The 18,014-nt window shown below is 43.3% G+C and overlaps 1 long non-coding RNA gene across 11 annotated transcripts in view; it reads left to right on the top strand.

Annotated features, from left to right (window-relative positions):
* Window positions 1–18,014, top strand: part of LOC103349704 (uncharacterized) — a 451,983-nt gene that overhangs the window by 206,312 nt on the left and 227,657 nt on the right. For 7 of the 11 annotated variants that reach the window (XR_011388773.1, XR_011388767.1, XR_011388768.1 and 4 more), the window contains 2 exons: window positions 1,323–1,397; window positions 1,487–1,634. The exons of 1 other annotated variant lie outside the window; for it this stretch is intronic. This is a non-coding gene — a long non-coding RNA (uncharacterized lncRNA). The remainder of the gene's footprint in view (window positions 1–1,322; window positions 1,398–1,486; window positions 1,635–18,014) is intronic. 3 more of the 11 variants (XR_011388772.1, XR_011388771.1, XR_001794204.3) reach the window with 1 other exon arrangement.

The raw sequence follows: 18,014 nt of genomic DNA on the forward strand, positions 1-18,014 counted from the left end.
GTAGCATTGAAAAACAAAAAAAACTGTTATCAATGACATTACTCCCTTTAAATGCACCACAATGGTTTTTATTCGAAAGATGCTTTTCGCCTATGTATATATTCACAGCTGTCAAGAATTCGTGTCATTCTTCATGTTGCAAATCCCTGTTCTCAGCCATTTCAGAGCCTAATCCTTGAGGCAGCCATTTTGCTGAAAAGCAGTTCCAGCAATCGCCTGTCAGCCCCCTCTGCTTCTTGCTGGAAAAGTGTCATTTCTTCATGCAGTGTGAGCCTTAGCTTTGCATTTTGAATGATGCAAAATTAAGGTCAGAGAGTCAAATCCTGAAAGTCAGTCTTGCAGGCAGAGCCCTTATTAGCATCCATTCATCAGTCTCTGAAATGCAGGCGCTGAGAGACCACTGCACGCGTGTCCTGCTGGTCCCGAGCTGATGGAAGAGTTCATGACGCGCGCTGGCCCTCGTGAGGGGCACAGAGCAGTAACAGTGCACGTCCACAGGAAGCTTGAGCAGGGCTTGCAGGGGAGGTATTTTCCATCATTTGGCCCGTTCCTTCAGCATTTACTTGGCAAGCGGGAGTTGATACTCTTATCTCCCCAGCTAGAGAGAGTTGAACTGTGTTTTAAAGTACTGAGCATGCACTCCTGTTCCTGGCTTTCCACAGCAAGACCAGTGGAGGCAATGCAGTTGCATACTGAGTAGGAAAATCCCTCCAAACTCCTAAAAATTCACATAAACCTGAGAACAATTCGCAATCAAAATAAATTTGTAATCAAAATAAAGGAAGGCTCTTTGACGATCAAAAGCCTTTGTGCAAGGTGTAGTATATGTGCACACAGTTTTAGAAAATCCAATAACCAAGAAGATAGTTTCCTTCAGGATTGGTGGTGTGTTTTGATTCTTAACCACTGCTGCGTAAATTCACGTGAACCCTTTCTATAAAATGACATAGCAACTGAAAACATATGATGGGTCTTGTTTTTGCCCTGCAGAGCTAATTAGAGGAAAATTGACGCAACAATGGGCCAATTCCTCTAGTTAAAGTCATGCCCACATGGGTTAGCATGATATGGATGTTTGGGTTTAATAAGGCTCAGAAAGGGTGCTGAGTCCTGCAATGTTTTGTTTGGAGAGCTCTGCTCTCTGTACAGTTTGCCTTTAACACAGCTGATGACCCTTGATTAGAACGCCACACTTGCTGATGTGATATCTGCTTGAGGGAAGATAACACTGGTGTACCCAAGCATTATTATCTGTCATGTATTAAGATACCTTCCTCTGGACCTGGCGTTTCTGAATACTTGTGCTCTCTGCTCTGTTTCAGGTGTGAATCATGGTGCTACGATGAGAGTTGGTGATTTATGGCTTTGGAGGGCATGCGTGTGTATGATTAAGGGATGTAAGTTCAGGACTGCAAGATTTACTTCCTTCCTGTTCCCGTAGGGTTACCTGAGAGAGTGAGTAATGGGAGAATTTATAACTCCACAGGCCTTTCGTCAAGACCACCCGTCAAAACAGGAAGATAAAACTCAGAAGATTTCAACTGTGAGAAGACAACTTTTGATACTCTCTGGACTTCTTAAGTGCAAGCAGTGGAGTTTCCTGCTTTGTTTTCAAGGAGCTGTCCATTACAAAGGTTAGCCCATCAATCCTGGTTAAACTGTGTAAACAGTCTGTTAAATCTCACACATCTTTTTCCATGCTTTTTGCTTCTTTTGTAGTCTTATGTTGTTGGGACTGTCAAAGAAACTTGGTGGCCTCATGATGGAACTCAAGTTCTTTTTACAAGGTCAAAGAATTATCAAGTATTAGGAGTATAATGACAAGTTCAGCAGCATTTGGGTGGGTGGGAGTTGGGGTGGAGCTTACCAAAAGCTACTGGCCTATGTCTTAGCATCTTTCATTTTCATTTATATGAGCTTCAAGAAGTTCATAAGCACATGGAAATGAAAGATGTTGCAAATTTTCAGTGAACTGGGGTGAAGTACAGTTCACTGATAAAATAATAAATTATTGATAAAATGGATACAGGATTTCTTTCCTAACTCTGTGTATGTGTATTTAGGGCAAAAGGGTCTAAATGGCCTCAGAGATGGATTTTTTTCATATTGCAAGCAAATACAGGACAGTTGATTAAGACATTTGATAATGTTCAAATGGTTTGTTTCATTACCAGTGCTTCTCAATACAGGTTTCTATGCTTTGTTTATTTTCATACTTAAAAATGCTATATACAGCATAAAGAGCAAAAATCCTGCTAAAAGTTAAAGTATAACATCACTTTGGTAGTGCTTACTGTCTAGAGGTTCCATGGCATTTTTTTGTGGTAGGGTCTTCTGACTTCTTGTTGATAACATTACATTCAAAAATTTGAGTACCACAAGTGATATTTTTACATTGAAAACATTAATTTCACTGTTCACCGTGGAATGTCTTGGTGGTTGGCAGTAGATGTCTCTTATTAGAAATCATTATGATAAAATGGGAACAGTTCCAGGCACTTCCTTTCCTCCCATCTGCAGTAGGTGACTCAAGCATTCCCATAAATAACTGGTACACTTTTGAACTGACCTTCAGGTTCATGAGATGTAAATATCGATGGCCTTGACTCCTGGTATGTGCACAGTCCATGAGGAGCAATATCTCCAGATAACTGAAAGCAGGTGGATGAGTGGGTAGATGGCCAAGAGCTCTCATGAGCCCAACTTCAGAGGAATGTTCACCATAACCCTGCTTCTGGACACTGTGCTGCAGGCAAAGGAATCCACACGCTCAGGTCCTCTAGGGGTTTCCATGGCCAAATTTCATAAGATTAGACTCATGTTAGCCTGACCTCATGACAGGATGTTTCCTAGGGCAAACAATGTGTAAGTTCTTTTCACCACTCTACTTTTAAAGCAAGGCATTCCAGTACTGCTACCAGGGTGGTACCTCAGAGAAACTAAGAACTTGGGGGCTGATCTCCTGGGTTCAAATCCGAATTCTTCCACTTGCTTGTAGTTTGACTTTAACTTCTTTGAACCTGAAGTTTCAAAGAGGTTAATGGTGATAATAATAATACTTAACTCTCATTTAATTCTTCAAGAAAATAAAAGCTATCGAGTTATGATAAACACTTTAGTAAAGATTTCTTAAATGTTGTCCATTAACAAATGTTCAGGTACCCTGTGTCCTTAGAGACTAACTTACAGAGCTGATGAGAGCCACAGCTTTTTAAGAAAATCTCCTATGTCTTTGCAGAGTCACACTTCTGGAGCAGATACTGAGTTTGGGGAAATGCTAAATCTTGAAGAAAAAAAAGAGCATTGATTTCACAAAATGGTTTAACAAAGTTTGTTTTGCTACTGGCTTGCAAAGCATAATTTGTCTGATTTTATGTAATATGTGTATAAGAAGGGCACATTAGAATGTGTACTTCATTGCATTGTCAAGCATTATTGGTGGTTCTAATTTATTTATCATGGTGCAGAATTGCTGTTGCCAAACTACCCCCCGCAGTAATTGTCACAGTGCTGGAGGGGATGAGACTACTATGCTGTTTTGGGTACTTTTTTCTTGGAGAGGTATGGGCACCATGAGATGGTACTTACCCGTCTGTCTGTGGAAGCATTCATGTGTAGATTCCCTGAGCACGGAGGCACACCACTGAGACTGGGGACTTAAGACGAAGAACATAAAGGAAAAATTAAAAATAAATGAACATGATGGAAATAGCAGAAGCTTCTTTTCAAGGAATACCTAAATTGTTCTGAAAAGTCGACTGAATAGCTAATAGCAAGACCATTTACTATTGTCTCTAAGAAGTGAAGTCCAGTCCACAAAGCTGAAAGCCCAATGCCAATCTGGAAATTTTCCAGGGAAGTCAAGCAATACAGGCTTCTGGGTCTCAAATTCAAGGGAAAAAAATCCATTTTACAACCTAACTTCTTATATTGATTGTGAGCTGTCAATGTTTGAGGCGTAGGTCCTGAAACATTAACTGATTAAATTCTTCAAGGCTGTGCGGTCATCAGAGCTGCCTCTGCTCTTCTGAACTTCTAGGTTTTGGTATTGACACAAGGGTGTTCGCTAAATGTGGTGCAGGGAGCAGAGTAGAACTTTGAGCATCAGCTTGAATTTTCCTGAAAAGAATCAGTAGAAACAGGTTGAATTCAATTGAAATGCTACTTACTGCTTGCCTGTGCTTTGTAGTACCTAACAACTTGTGCAGTCCTTTAAAAACAACCTATCTTCTTAATTTTCCTTTTCCAATTGCAGTGGATACAAAAATACACTGCACTGGAAAAAGAACAGTTTAGGTCATCTTCACACTACTAGTTTCTCTGCCCTTTTCTTTTTTTAAGATTTATGTTATTTATTTGAAAGGCAGAGTTACAGAGATAGAGAGGTCTTCCATCTGCTGGCTCACTCCCCAAATGGCCACAATGGCTGGGGCTGGGCCAGCCTGAACTCCACCAGGGTCCCCCTTGTGGGTGGCATGGACCCAAGTACTTGGACCATCCTCTGCTGCCTTCCCAGGTGCATTAGCAGGGAGCTGGACTGGAAGTGGAGCAGTGGGACTTGATCTGGGGCTCATATGGGACACTGGTGTAGCAGGTAGTGACTTAACCTGCTGCACCACAATGCCAGCCTCAATTATTCTCCTTTGTCCTTGTGTGTGTTCACATCTTTCATTTGTACTTGGGAATAACAGAAGTATTTTTATTTCACAGTCATATTTTAGCTTAGTTCCTGCTGCCAAGCACACATACTTCCTCAGAGCTTTTCCACCCATGTGCTGCGAGTAGGTCTGACCTCCCAGGATTCTGTGCTTCTCTGCACACTTGAACACCTGGTGAGAACCTGGGTGGTGAGGGGCTGTAGAGATTAACTTCATTTTACAGATGTGGAAATGGAGGTCAGAGAAATGAAAATATTTGCCTAGGATCGTTCAGCCAGTTAGTGTCAGAACAACAGCTCCAATAAGTGCAGTTTGAGCTTGTCCCCTAAGGCATACCGGGAAGTATATAGTAAAGTGCTGGGCTGCATCATGGTCCATGGATTGAAGCAGTCTGATGGAGGAGCGAAAGAGAAAAAGTACAAAGATACACAAGGAATCAGGGTTGGGCAGGGATTGATTGCGGTTGTATTAGAGGAATATCCGTTGGTCAGGAAGCATTAATATTCTTTCTCTGATACAAGAGAAAAGAAAGAGATTAAAACATGACGAAGATCAGATAAAATTTTTAGTGCTGTTTACTTTCTATTGAAACCATGGAACAATGAATATTTATTCTCCATCAGGTAACGTAAGGTAATGGAATATGGACCATTTCTGATTTTTACCTCCTTGCCTCTTCTGGTCAGGCTACCTTTTGTTTTGCTAAAAATGGGCTAAAAGAGAAAGCAAGTGAAGCTTTCCAGATCTGATAACTGTAGAGATCTCAAGTGAAACCTCTGGCTCGCTTCCCAGAGTGAGGTCACACCGTCTCATATGCGCCTGGATTTATGTTGGTGTGCTGACCAAGTGCAAGTCAGCGTGCCTCGGTTGCCTTGCAGCAGTGTGCTGCAAGGATGATAGGGATGGCTCTCGGTCAGCCGTGAGCTTTCTCTTACCGTTCAGAGGCACAGCCCCTCCACGGGCAGATGTACATCTTTCCTTTTACCTATTGACAGTTTTAAATTTCTGTAGGAAACATGATGGTGAGTTATAACTGGTATTGTGGCTTCGACCTTACCTCTGCTTACTCCTACCCTGGAGCTGAGACCTGGCTGAGCATCTGGAGGTCTGGGGTTTTGGTGTATAGGAGATCGTTTCCTGATTGCCCAAAGAACTCTGGGAAAACCTTCATTCTCTGGAAAGACTTAATTGTACTGGACAAGAGATAGCCTAAGGACGAAGATCCGTTGCTACTGCTGTATATGATCAAAACAATGTATGTTCATAAAGTCTATGATGGTACTTCAAAAAAGCTCATGTAAAGTGGAATAAAAGGATAAGTTTATTTTGGTGGAAAAATTTTTGAAATTCATGCATAACTTTTTCATAACATGCATTTTCCATGAACATTTTTAAAAAGGATTTACTTATTTATTTGAAAGTCAGAGAGAGGGAGAGACACAGAGAGTTGTTCCATCTGCTGTTTCAATCCCCACACGACCTCAGTGGCTTAGGCTGGGCCAGGCCAAAGCCATGAGCTTCCCAGGTTTCCCATGTGGGTGGCAGGGGCCTAAACACTTGGAGCATCTTCTGCTGCTTTTTCAAGACCATTAGCAGGGAACTGAATCAGAAACAGAATGGTTGGGACATGAACCAGCACCCATGTGGGGTGCCAACATGGCAGGCAGTAGCTTTATCCACTACACTACCATGCTCGCCCCTCTGTGAGCTATTTGAAGGCTTCTCATATATTTGAATTTCAATTTTTTTCACCAAAATAAATTTATCTTTTAATCCAATTTCCTATAAGCTTTTTGTAGTCTCCTTATATGTCTATGGGAATAATGTTCTTAACTACTAGTGTTTATTAAGTGCTTATTACACACTGTGTACCACTGTAAGTACTTTACATATCTTCACAGCATCTCAATAGAGTTTGCCCATTCTACAGACAAGGAACTGAGGAATAGAGACAGGTACAGTGCCAAAACACTTATGATAGAATTATAAAATTAATACTTCACTCATTCATTCAGCAATCCGAATGCCTTGTTGAATGGGGGAATCTTTATGTAAACCAGACTTCAGGATGTGTTAATGGGGGAGGGGAGAGTCCAGGGGAGCCAACTGACAACCCGTCAGATTTCTTTACATGTAAAGCCACCTGGGATCATGCTGGAAACCTAAGAAGACCCAACTGTGTTAAAGGTAAAAGTGAAAATTCAGCAGAACTGATGCACCAGAATCTTGAGTGCCACATGGAGCGTGGGAAGTGACTTCGGTAACTACATCAGCCACAGGAGAAGGTATCTGGGCCAACCATGAGAAGTGAAATCATTGTTGGCTACACAGCTGAATTAATGCCTCTGCCTTGGACACTGGCTGGCAGATGTCACTGAATGCGACTGAGCAGTAGAGGAGGGAAGTGGCGGAGAAGCCAGCCATGTTCATGGGCATCTTAGTCCTCTCATGGAGAGTCCACGATGTTTGCTCATGATAGTGGGGGTGTGTGGGGTGGCAGGGAGGAAGCACGGATAATTATATAAGCAGGAAATCACCGGTAACATAATTTTGCACTTCAGTTTGGTCTGTGTTTTGGGGAATGTGAATTCCATAAGCTGTCATTTAACAGTCGTGTGTTCTGGGCATAACCCCAGGCCTCAGCGGGATTCTTTGTAAAATGGTGCTAGTCAATAGGGATTATCTCCTTGTGCTCTTTTAAAACTTAAATAGGTTAATATAACTAAAAGGTTGATGGTAGTGACAAAGAAGTAATAGCAATCAGTGATTTAGATTAAACAATTTCAGGCATACACCACTCTGCTAGAATCCAGGAGAGGATGTTTTCCCTCAAGGAGACGTAGATCTTGTTGGGGAGAAAATATACACACAATGGCAAAAAGCAGTTTAGCCATTATATCCAGTTCCTACCCATCCACACCCAGCCAGCCCAGGGAGGCCTTTTCCCAGCCCTGCTCATGCCTCCTCCTTCCCTGTAGCCATGCCAGACAGCCCTGACTTCTTGATTGGGTTCTTCAACATTGTTGAGCATTAAATAACCCATTGTCACCACTTTAGAGTTCTCTCTGAGCAGGTGTTTAATGCAGTGATTAAGATGCTACTTGGAAAAACTGTAGCACATATCAGAGCACCTGGGTTCTGGCCCTAGCTCTGCCTTCAACTCGTTTCCTTCCTGCTGTTGTCTACCAGGGAGGCAGCAGGGGATGGCTCTCAAGTACTGCATCCCTACTACCCGTGAGGAAGACCTGGACTGAGTTCTTGGCTCCTGGCTTTGGCCTGGCCCAGGCCTGGCTGTTGTGGGCATTTGGGAATGAAGCAGTGAGTATAGGAGGTATCTCTTTCCCCTTCTCCCTCTCTCTCTCTCTGCCTTTGAAGTAAATAGAAAATAAATAAGTAAATAGAAGATTTTTTTCTGCTTTGATCTATGTGTTGAAATGGGAATCCCCTCTGTGAAGTCTTCCTGTTCACTGCCCCAGACCTTGAATTCATCTTCTTTTGCGTTTCCAAGGTGCCTTCTTGAAAACTCTGTATTCCTCCACTGGATTGTGAACCCTTGTGAAAAATTTATAGAAGTATACGTGTTTTGGCTTCTATATAGTTTGGCCTATTAAATGCATGCGTATTTTTCTGACTTCACTGTAAGATCTTTGAGACTGTCTCTGTTGATTTTTCTGAGCCTCAGTTTCATTGTCTATAAAATCTAAGCATACGCAGGAAGAACAATGATTAGTGCACAACCACTTGCTGAGTGCTGGTTGTTATTAGGAACATGCAGACATGTGTGTTCAGTACAAGATTACTGTTTGGATTATAATAAGAGAGCAACACTGGATACTTCACACGTCTTATTCTTCCTGAAGTCGGACTCTCCCTTCGCCATGAAAAGGACTATTCTTCAGTACTCAAATGCACATTTCTAGGACCATTTAACTCTTACTATAAAGCAGAGGAACTCTGTCATCTTGCCTTGATATCTGTTCCATCTAGTCCACAGAGAATATGCTAAGCACCTTTGCTAGGTGTTTTCTAGCCAAAGGTGTCGAAGCCTATTACATTAGCAGAACAAAAATTGAAATTTCTATCTTAAAATTTGTGCCTATGGAATTTGCATTTTGAAAGGCAATAGTAACTCAAATTTAACGATAAGCCCTTTGCTGTGGAGTGAGCGTGCATTTTTCACTGCCTGTATAGTCAAAAGAACTATAGGGAGGCATAGATTGTGGTGACATAGTACTCAATTTTGTTACATTCAATTTAATTTCAATGAAAATAGGGCAAATTCCTTTTCCTCCCTGTATCGGTGGCATTTTTGGGGGGGAAGCTGGGGGTGGGTGTATGTTTAAAGCTATTCATTTTCAAAAAAGCAAGACTGAAAGAAGGGTACTTAAGGCTGTCAGCTGTCCTCAGTTTCTTGGTCAATGAGTGGAACCCTGGCCACCTGCATACCTCCCTGGAGTGTTTGGATGAATGGCTGTGAGCTTGTAAAGTACTTTGAATTTCTTGGATGAAAGGGGCTCTGTAAGTACAGGTCTTAGGAAGGTATTCTACGTGGGCTTTCTGAACTGCCGCACAGCCTGTTTGGCAGGAACTCTAATGCACCTCTGGGTTTAGGGCTGTAAAAAGATGTGTGTTCAGGAGCCTCAGGCTTCGTCTTGTGAGGTTCCTGGGGCATATGCTACTGCTTGCCCGCCTCTCGCATAGAATCTGTCTACACTGCAGGCATCTGCAAGTGTGCACATGCAGAGTGGCCCTTTGGACTTCTTAGCACCTACCTTTGGCTGCTGTGGTGTGGAGGAGAATGCCTGGGATGCTGGAGAGTGGTGGATGTGTGCTCCTGGGGCTGGCCTGGCTTCTCCTGAACTCTGGGGCTGCTTCGACGATGGGCACACAAGGGTGCTTTGAGGGGTGTTTGAATCGGAGATGGCCACATACACTGTGAAGAACTGGATCTGGGTTCGGCTTCTTTCAGTCACTGGCCCTGCACCTGCAGGTGTGTAAATCAACAGCCCTGAGCCTCAGTTTCCCTGACCAGCAGCCCCACCCCTTTACATTGGTTCCAGAATGTGATTGGAAGTCTGCCTACTCTGTATGTAAATAGGTACAAGTTAGCAACCAAGCTGAACTGTCAAACAAGATAGATTCAGAAATTCTCCTGCACTGACAAATATGCCTTCCCTTCCATAAGGATCTGGAAGGCCAGGTACAAATTTTGAGTGTTCATACCTGGCACAGTTCCATGGCTGCCCAGCACCTAAAGGTGCCGCCTGTGACAGCTGAGCGTGCATTATCTGTGCATGAGCACCACCACTGCACGTTGAGGCAGAGGTCTCTCTTGGGAGAGCGCCTGCAGGAAATAGTTCCACGGACAGACACCAGAGGAATGAGCCTGCCTGTTTGGACAGGGGACTTCAGGGGCTTAGTAGCTGACGTATGATTCAAGAGGGGGTTTTGGGCTTCTGGCTGGGCATGTACATTTGGCTCATGGAATCCTTACCCCGAGGGCTGACGTACGCCAAGGCAGGGTCCCCTTTTGCCTGAGATTCAGGATGGTACTGTTGACAGGATTGGCGTGGGCATTCACTGTACTGTGCACATGAGTGGGCTTTTGTGAAGTACTAATGTCCCATGCATGCATGGAAAGGATCCTTCCATCCTTCCCTCCTTTCTTCCTCTCTTCCTCTCTTTCTCGCTTCTCTTTCTCTCTTTCCTTCTTTCTCTCTCTCTCTTTTTCTTTCTTTCTCTCTTTTCTTCAGAAAAGCTTCAGCCTTCATCACACGCACACTTAGCAATGATGGGAGTGAGAGGTGTTTGCACCAGGGAGGGTGATGCCTGTTCTTCTATCCCAGGACCAGGACCTAGCGCAGTCCTCTGTTTTTGGTTAGCGTTTAATTCATCCCTTCTAATCACACAGAGTCAACAGGTGTTTCCCAGCTCTCTCCTTTTTCCTGAGCATTCTCCTAGGCACATTGGTAACAGCCGTGAGCAGACAGATGCCACTTCCTGTCTCTATGAAACTAACCCTTCAGCAGAAGGAAACGAAAGAAAAACCGGATGAATCCGTAAATCCTTGGTTTCCTCGATGATGGCTGCTTCTCCTGTCATTCATTGGCTCCAGGGCGTATCTGTTGGGTGTCCATGGCGAGGACTAGCCGTGCACCATGGATACAGCTGTGAAGTGAAGGGGGACTGCCAAACAAGACGGTGCCGCCTGGCATCCGTGTGAAGCACCATCGACTGCAGGAAATGTTCTCACTCTTTGCTTCTGATGTTCTGGCATTTTTGTTCTTTTTCCTTGTGGTTCAGTCTTTGCTCTTGGTAAGGCACTGTCCTGCGCTCCTTGAGAGGTTTGACAAGAATTTATAATCTGTGGGAGGTAATGTAGTATGTGTGAACACTTTAGCACAGTTCTTGGCATATTGCACGCTCTTGAATGTTAACTATTTTTACCACGTACCCATCAGGGTCCCTGTCAGCAACGTGAGCTCTTCTGCTCCCCCTTTCTCTCTACTTTGTCTCCTTCAGTGGGGGTGGGGAGACATCTGGCCTGATCCAAGTCGCACAGTGGGTGTGTCCTGAAGGAATTCTTTGCTCTGCACTGGAGCGTCTTCTCTCAATGGAGTCTCCTACATCAAGAGGGCAGTAGTATAATTATCTCAGCTACTGAGAAGCCACTGAAAAGCACCTGCTGGCTCTGGATGTAAAATTTATTGTGAAATTTAACAAAGGAAAAGTCACCTCCTTCTTTCCTTTCTTCTCTTGAAATCCCATTGTGTTTGAAAAGTCTTTCAGTTAGGATAAATACATGTTATTTGATCTGCTATGAAAGGGCCCATCCTTCCTGGTTTGGAACATGCACATACCTTCCTGAAGCAGATGACATGCCTGGGCTGTTTACACGTCCTTGGTGGTGGCAATCAAGTGCTAGTTCTTCCTTTTGATAATAAGAACAGCTGGAAAAGAAAGGAAAACACATAGTGGTAGACCCTAATTTTGATAATCAGGAGGCTGTCACCCTGTTGATAAAGGGGTCAGCAGATCCTAACTGTACTCATCATAAACTGCTGCCCACTGTGGTTTATCCCTGTGAATATGGTTTTTCTGTTAGATTTACTATAAATTTTACTCAGATCTGGGTTAATTTTTGCCCATGAGCTACAGAAGATGGTGAGCTTTCTCTGTTAAACAGAAATGCAGGAGCCAGTTTTAGGGAACAGAGTAGAAAGAAGATTGGTGAACCTGATGTTTTGATTTTATTTATAAATTGACAATAGTATATTTTGGGCTGCTTCTAACTTCTTTGATTTCAGGTAGGTTATTCAACAGATATGATTCCTGTCTGTAAAAGCAGTGTGCTGGTTTTCTGATACCTCATTCTCCCAGTTTTAAATAAAATCTCGACACTGATCAAGTGGACCTTCTTTGTGTTTCTTAATCCTGGCTATGTATTATGATTAATAATCAATTTAGAGTCCTGTTCCCTCCTTTTTTAAAAAATTCACATACCTGTGGCCGGGTACCAATATTCTGGTGTGATCACTCAGGTCTCAGCCTCGGGGCTTGTTTTTTTTTTTTTTTTTTTTTTTTTTTTTTTTTTTTTTTTTTAATTTCCCCCAGAAATTATTCTGATGTAAGAACTGAGGACCACCAGTTTGTGATCAGGGATTGCAACATGGAGAGTGTAGTAGGATTCCCTGGGAGTTTAGGAACACACTGAAATTTCCCCGAGAAAACTGTATATGTGCACAAATTTTAAAAACAGTAACTTAAAGATGTTCAAATTTAACAAATCTTGTACTGAAAGTTCCTGATCCACAAGTCTGTTGACAGACTCTGTTTTCATGAACTTCTCCTAATCAAATTGTGTCAAATAGGATGAGACTGCATGACCACTGAATGATGCATCTGGTAGGAAAATTCCAATGAGAGCCAGAGAGACAGGAATTTATGTTGAAAGTAGGAAATAATGGAAGTAGGGGATTTTCTTTTTTGGCTTTGTATTGGCCTTATTTACGGATGTTTCACCTTTCTGATAGGTGTCTTGACTTCTTTGGAATGCAAAGTTAGGGATACTAATATTTGCTACCAGGTAATATTTATTTAGTGATGTGAGAACCCAGGGCATTGGTTGACTACAAGTGTGATTATTAACAGGACCCAGGAAAATGCTATCACAAATAATGGCACCTTTGTTATCACAGTGATTTTTTTTTTTTTTTTTTTTTGGCCAAGGACACTGCAGGAAAAGTGATATTTGTTATAAAATCAGTGGGGGAATTTACAAGTGATAAAGAGTTAGAGAGGCTGCATTCTTTCTGGTATCTCTTGTAGTCACCAGTATCTCTCTCCCATGGAAAGATAAAAACACTTGGTCAGGGCCATACATTTGCCCTGTGTTCTCTCACCAGGGCCTTTGGAAGGCTTGAGCCATGCTGACCTCCTGTTCTTCTCTTATTGAAAGGATGCTTAGGATGTGGTGATGGTTTTAGGAGGGCTGAGGAAAAACAGCAAATAACACAAGTGCTTCAAAAGGTTCATGAACAGTGGTTTTGTCTGGTGCAAAAAAATTTTTGAAATCCACACATGTAGGAACCTTCCTGAAAAATGTGCCTTATGGAAAAAAAAATAGGCATGGATTTCCATTTTCCATGAAGTTTTTGAAGCACGTTCGTCCAGCACCATACATTCCCAAGGAAAGATTCTGTGGCCTTCCGGAGGGGAGAAATGTCTACTTTTTGTGATGATGACAATGGTGGCCTGCCCACAACTCAGACAAGAACTTTGTACATAAAAGGCGGAGAGTGCAAAACCCCTGATGCCCCAGCTTTTCAGTGTTCTCTTAGCTGTTGGTTTGCCTGCCCTGATGGTTGCTCTGGTTCCCGCCAGGGCTGTCGGCGCTATTGCTGGCTTCCACATAACCTTCTGGGATTACAGACACTGGTGATCAAAATGGAGTGGCCAGGGAGAGTTAAATTTTTTTTTTTTTTATTTTGAAAGTGCTTAAATGATGTTTTACGGCACTCTCTGAACAATGGGATACTTTGCAGACGGGCTACTTCCGTGTATATACAGGGCTCAGCTTTTGAAATGCCAGCAGTGGATAGAGAAATGACTATCTCACTATCCAAAGTGGAAAATGTTATTTTTGTGGTTCACTCGCAAGTCTCTGGATCGGGCTGGGGGAGGGTCCTGTGGGCCAGGTCCTGCTTGTCTCCAGTCTCCAGCTTCCTGTTGTACTGTAGTTGACCTGAAACCAGCAGCTGATATGACATCATCTTGGGTGTTGCTGGCACTGTTTTCTCTTCTCAGTGGATCTGTGCTAAATTATTTTTCCTTTTCAAAACACAAAACAAAGAGAAGTTTGGCTTGCTTCACATACCCTATAGGTATGTCTCGCTGTTTTCTGAGTGAGGTCTTATGCTCCTGCTTGCCTCCTCCCAGGGAAGTGTCTGTGACATGACAGGCGTTTCATTCCTCTTTGTTCCAGAGCAGGCTGATAAACCTTTAGGATAAGTCGGTAAAGCCCCCATCCAGAGCAGCTCCTCAGCCCCTCGAAGACAGGCCCCACCAGACACCAGCAGTTCATATTTCTGTGTTCTTAGAGATTTCTCCAGCGATAACGAAAGACCTCACAGGAGAGCAGAGCATTTCTTTTGAATTGCGTGTTCAGTGAAGTGAGCTCAAGTCTCCAGGTGTGGTTTCTTGCTGAGTCCATCAATCTTGCCGCCACCAATATCACATGCAGGGCCCCTTCTCTTCGTGCATAAATGAGGTGTGGCAAAGCTCAGGTCAGACTCAGGGATCTGGGGCTCCCGGGCTGTTTGTTCAGTTCCATTTCCTGACCCTTCAGGATTGTTTTTTTTTTTTAAACCACTTTATTATCAAAGGTCTCTGCTAATAAGGCTACTGACAGTTTCAATTTGAGTTTCCAGCGTGTGCTGGCATTGGCTTTCCTGATTTCTGGTGGTGGTCAAACACTTTTCTGGAGCCATGGCCAGGTGCCTTTCCTACCCTGTGTTGGCTCCCGAGCAGCTGAAAGCTGGAGGAGCCCTTGTGTGCTTCCCCCTCTGCCCCTGTCCTCCTGCCAGGAGGCTCACACACTTTAAGAGGAAGCCCATTGGATTTGTGTGTCCAAACGTAAGCATTTTGGAACTGGTTTTAGTTGGGCCTTTTTAACTCTTACCTTCTTCTCTAGTTCCAATTCTTCAGTTGCCTTCTCCCAGATATCAAAAAGCGATACAATTCATTCTTACAGTTATTTCTTAGCTAATCTACTATATCTTTATGTTCACACCACCTGCTTTAAGAGTTTTTCTGTTTATGGCATGCAGATATATTCACAGCAAGAGTAGAGGGCTGGAGCCAGCGTTGTGGCACAGCGGGTTAAGCTACCACTTGTGGTGCCACATTCTACTTTGGAGCACCGGTTCTAGTTCTTGCTGCTCCATTTCTGATCCAGCTCCCTGCTAATGCACCTTGGAAAGCAACAGAAGATAGCACAGGTATTTGGGCCCCTACAACCCATGTGGGAGTTGCAGATGGAGTTCCTGACTCTGCCCATCGTTGCTGCTATCTGGGGAGTGAACCAGTGGGAGGAGGATGTTTCTCTCTGTTCTCCCTCTCTGTCACTGTGCCTTTCAAATAAATAAAATTTTCTAAAAAGAAAATTGGTAGAGGACTGGGGAGAGAATGTGGATGGGGAATAAAGGCTAGAAGTCTCGGGGCTTTGATGAACACTTCCTTTGGGGTGCCTGCCATCTGTGTGTCTTCTTTCATCCATTGCTGGAATCTTACCCAGGCTGGAGTGGGCAGGAGGCTGGGCTGTTTCTCATTTCCCCTTACAGAGATGGAATTCAGCGTTGATGGCTAAACATCGCCTGATTATTGGGTGTTCTCATGATCACATTGAGAGAAAGGCTACACAAACTTTTTGAAATAAAGCTTGTGTATAGTCAAGCATTTCTTGTAACAGCATGATAATGATAAGAATACATTTTCCATGTTAGATTTCTCCTGTTCTTCAGGAACTTTAACAGCTCCTGGAAATCACTGATTCCTAAAGCTTGACTTCCAGTTTCTTTGCTCTCTTAGTACTCACAAATGCAGTTTCCATACTGCTGTTTAAGTCTCCATCTCTCTATCTGGGTGGTGCATCACATTAAACATGAATGTGTTCACAGCTCATATAGTATCTTCTTTACCCAGCTTTGGTCTTCTGTGTCTTTAGACTGCTGCCCAGGTGGGAAGATAAGGTCTACCCTGAACTCCTACCTCAAGGCCAGCTGGATCACTCAGGAGTTTCTTTTTTATCTGCTCAATATCCCTGGACTCTGTCCTTCCCTCTCTACTTCTGTGGCTATTGTTTTAGCTCTGTGCCTTATCCTTTCTTCCCATTTGACTGCAATAGGAGCTGCCTGTCTCTGGAGTTAGGGTTTTTTCAGGAAGTTTCTAATCACTTCTTTTCCCATCCCAAAGCTCCAGCATGTCCCAAACCCCTTGCAAACTGGTTTTTCTAAATCATTCTCCTCCTTACCCCTCTTCACTTTAGGCTTAAGGTGCCCTAAGTTCTGGTGTTAGTTAACATCATGCTCCTTGATACTCTATAAATGTGCCCATCTTCTCTCATCATTTCCTCCTGGGCGCTGACCTAACCACTCAGAGCCTAGCCCAAAGGTCTTTCCTGGGAAGTCTCTATCAATAAAGCTTTCCCGGTGGCCCCTTTGTTATAGCAAATATCATCCGCAGTTGTGGTTGTTTGTGTACATGGCTGTCTCCCCTCTGAGCCGGGTATTTCTCAAGAGCAATGACTGTGTAATGTCTGGCACCCAATAGACAGTCAATAAATATTTGTTGAAAGAATGTCAGTTGAAGATGGAGTCTATAGCCGATACAGAGTTTTGTGTGTGTATTACAGTGAAAATGTTGATAACGTTCATACTATGTACTGTTTGATGTATTTTCCTTCCACCTTTAAAATATCTACCTTGCAAATTGTTGAGGATGAGAGTGGAATTAGAAACTACAGCAGTATTAGCATAGTGCACACCTAAAATCCTAAAATATATCATGGCCAACTCCATTTTCATTTGACGTGTTTAACAGAATTCCTCAACCCTGACCTCTGCCCTTATTAAGTCAAACCTTATTTCCTCTAGATTAGAAAGTCTCCTTTCTGTCTCAAGTGTCCAGAAGTCATTCACATTTCAGGAACCAAGAACCTTTCAATTACAGAATGTTTAAGTTATCTGAGGGTGAGAGGAGACTGGAGCATAGAATCTCAGCAGTGATTCGGTTTTGTTTCCTGAAGATAAACAGAAAACTAAGGTGAAAGGAACTCTATAAAATATTAGTAGTGTTTGAGTGACTTATGAGAACTAGTTAAGAGATAGCCATTTATTTAGTGTCAGTCTGTAGTTTCTGAATATGCTACAGGTTTTCCCTCGGTGCTCTGTACTGATGTTGGCAGCATTCCTGAGAGCACAGACTAGGTCTCACTTGTGAATTCCAAATGACTGTGGGATGCCAGGGACTTAAGCCTTTCCTGAGTTTAATATGCCATACACTGAATTAATTGTATATAACTTAAGATTTTGTAACTATTATAATAAGAATAAATGAAAGTGCTTTAAGAGTTCACAATGGTTGGCCGGCGCCATGGCTCACTAGGTTAATCCTCCGCCTAGCGGAGCCGGCATACTGGGTTCTAGTCCTGGTCGGGGCGCCGAATTCTGTCCCGGTTGCCCCTCTTCCAGGCCAGCTCTCTGCTGTGGCCCGGGAGTGCAGTGGAGGATGGCCCAAGTACTTGGGCCCTGCACCCCAGGGGAGACCAGGAGAAGCACCTGGCTCCTGCCTTCGGATCAGCACGGTGTGCCGGCTGCAGCGCACCGACCACGGCGACCATTGGAGGGTGAACCAACTGCAAAGGAAGACCTTTCTCTCTGTCTCTCTCTCACTGTCCACTCTGCCTGTCAAAAAAAAAAAAGAGTTCACAATTTTTTTTTTAAATTTATATATATGTTTTGGGGCCAGCCTTGTACAGTGGGTAAAGCCACCATCTGAGACACGTGTATCCCATATGAGCACCGGTTCATGTCCCAACTGCTCTACTTCTGATCTAGCTCCCTGCTAATACTCCTGGGAAGGCAGCAGAAGATGGCCCACCTGCTTGGGCCACTGCACCCATGGGGGAGACCTGGATGAGGCTTCTGTCTACTGGCTTTGGCCTGGCCCAGCCCTAGTTGTCATGGACATCTGGGGAGTAAACCAGTAGATGGAAGTCAGTCTCTCTTTGTCTCAACTCAGTCTTTCTTTCTGTCTCAACTCAGCATTTCAAATAACATAAATCTTAAAAAAAAAAAA

The sequence above is a fragment of the Oryctolagus cuniculus genome, chromosome 5 (genome assembly GCF_964237555.1).
Source record: "Oryctolagus cuniculus chromosome 5, mOryCun1.1, whole genome shotgun sequence".
Classification (NCBI taxonomy): Eukaryota; Metazoa; Chordata; class Mammalia; order Lagomorpha; family Leporidae; genus Oryctolagus; species Oryctolagus cuniculus.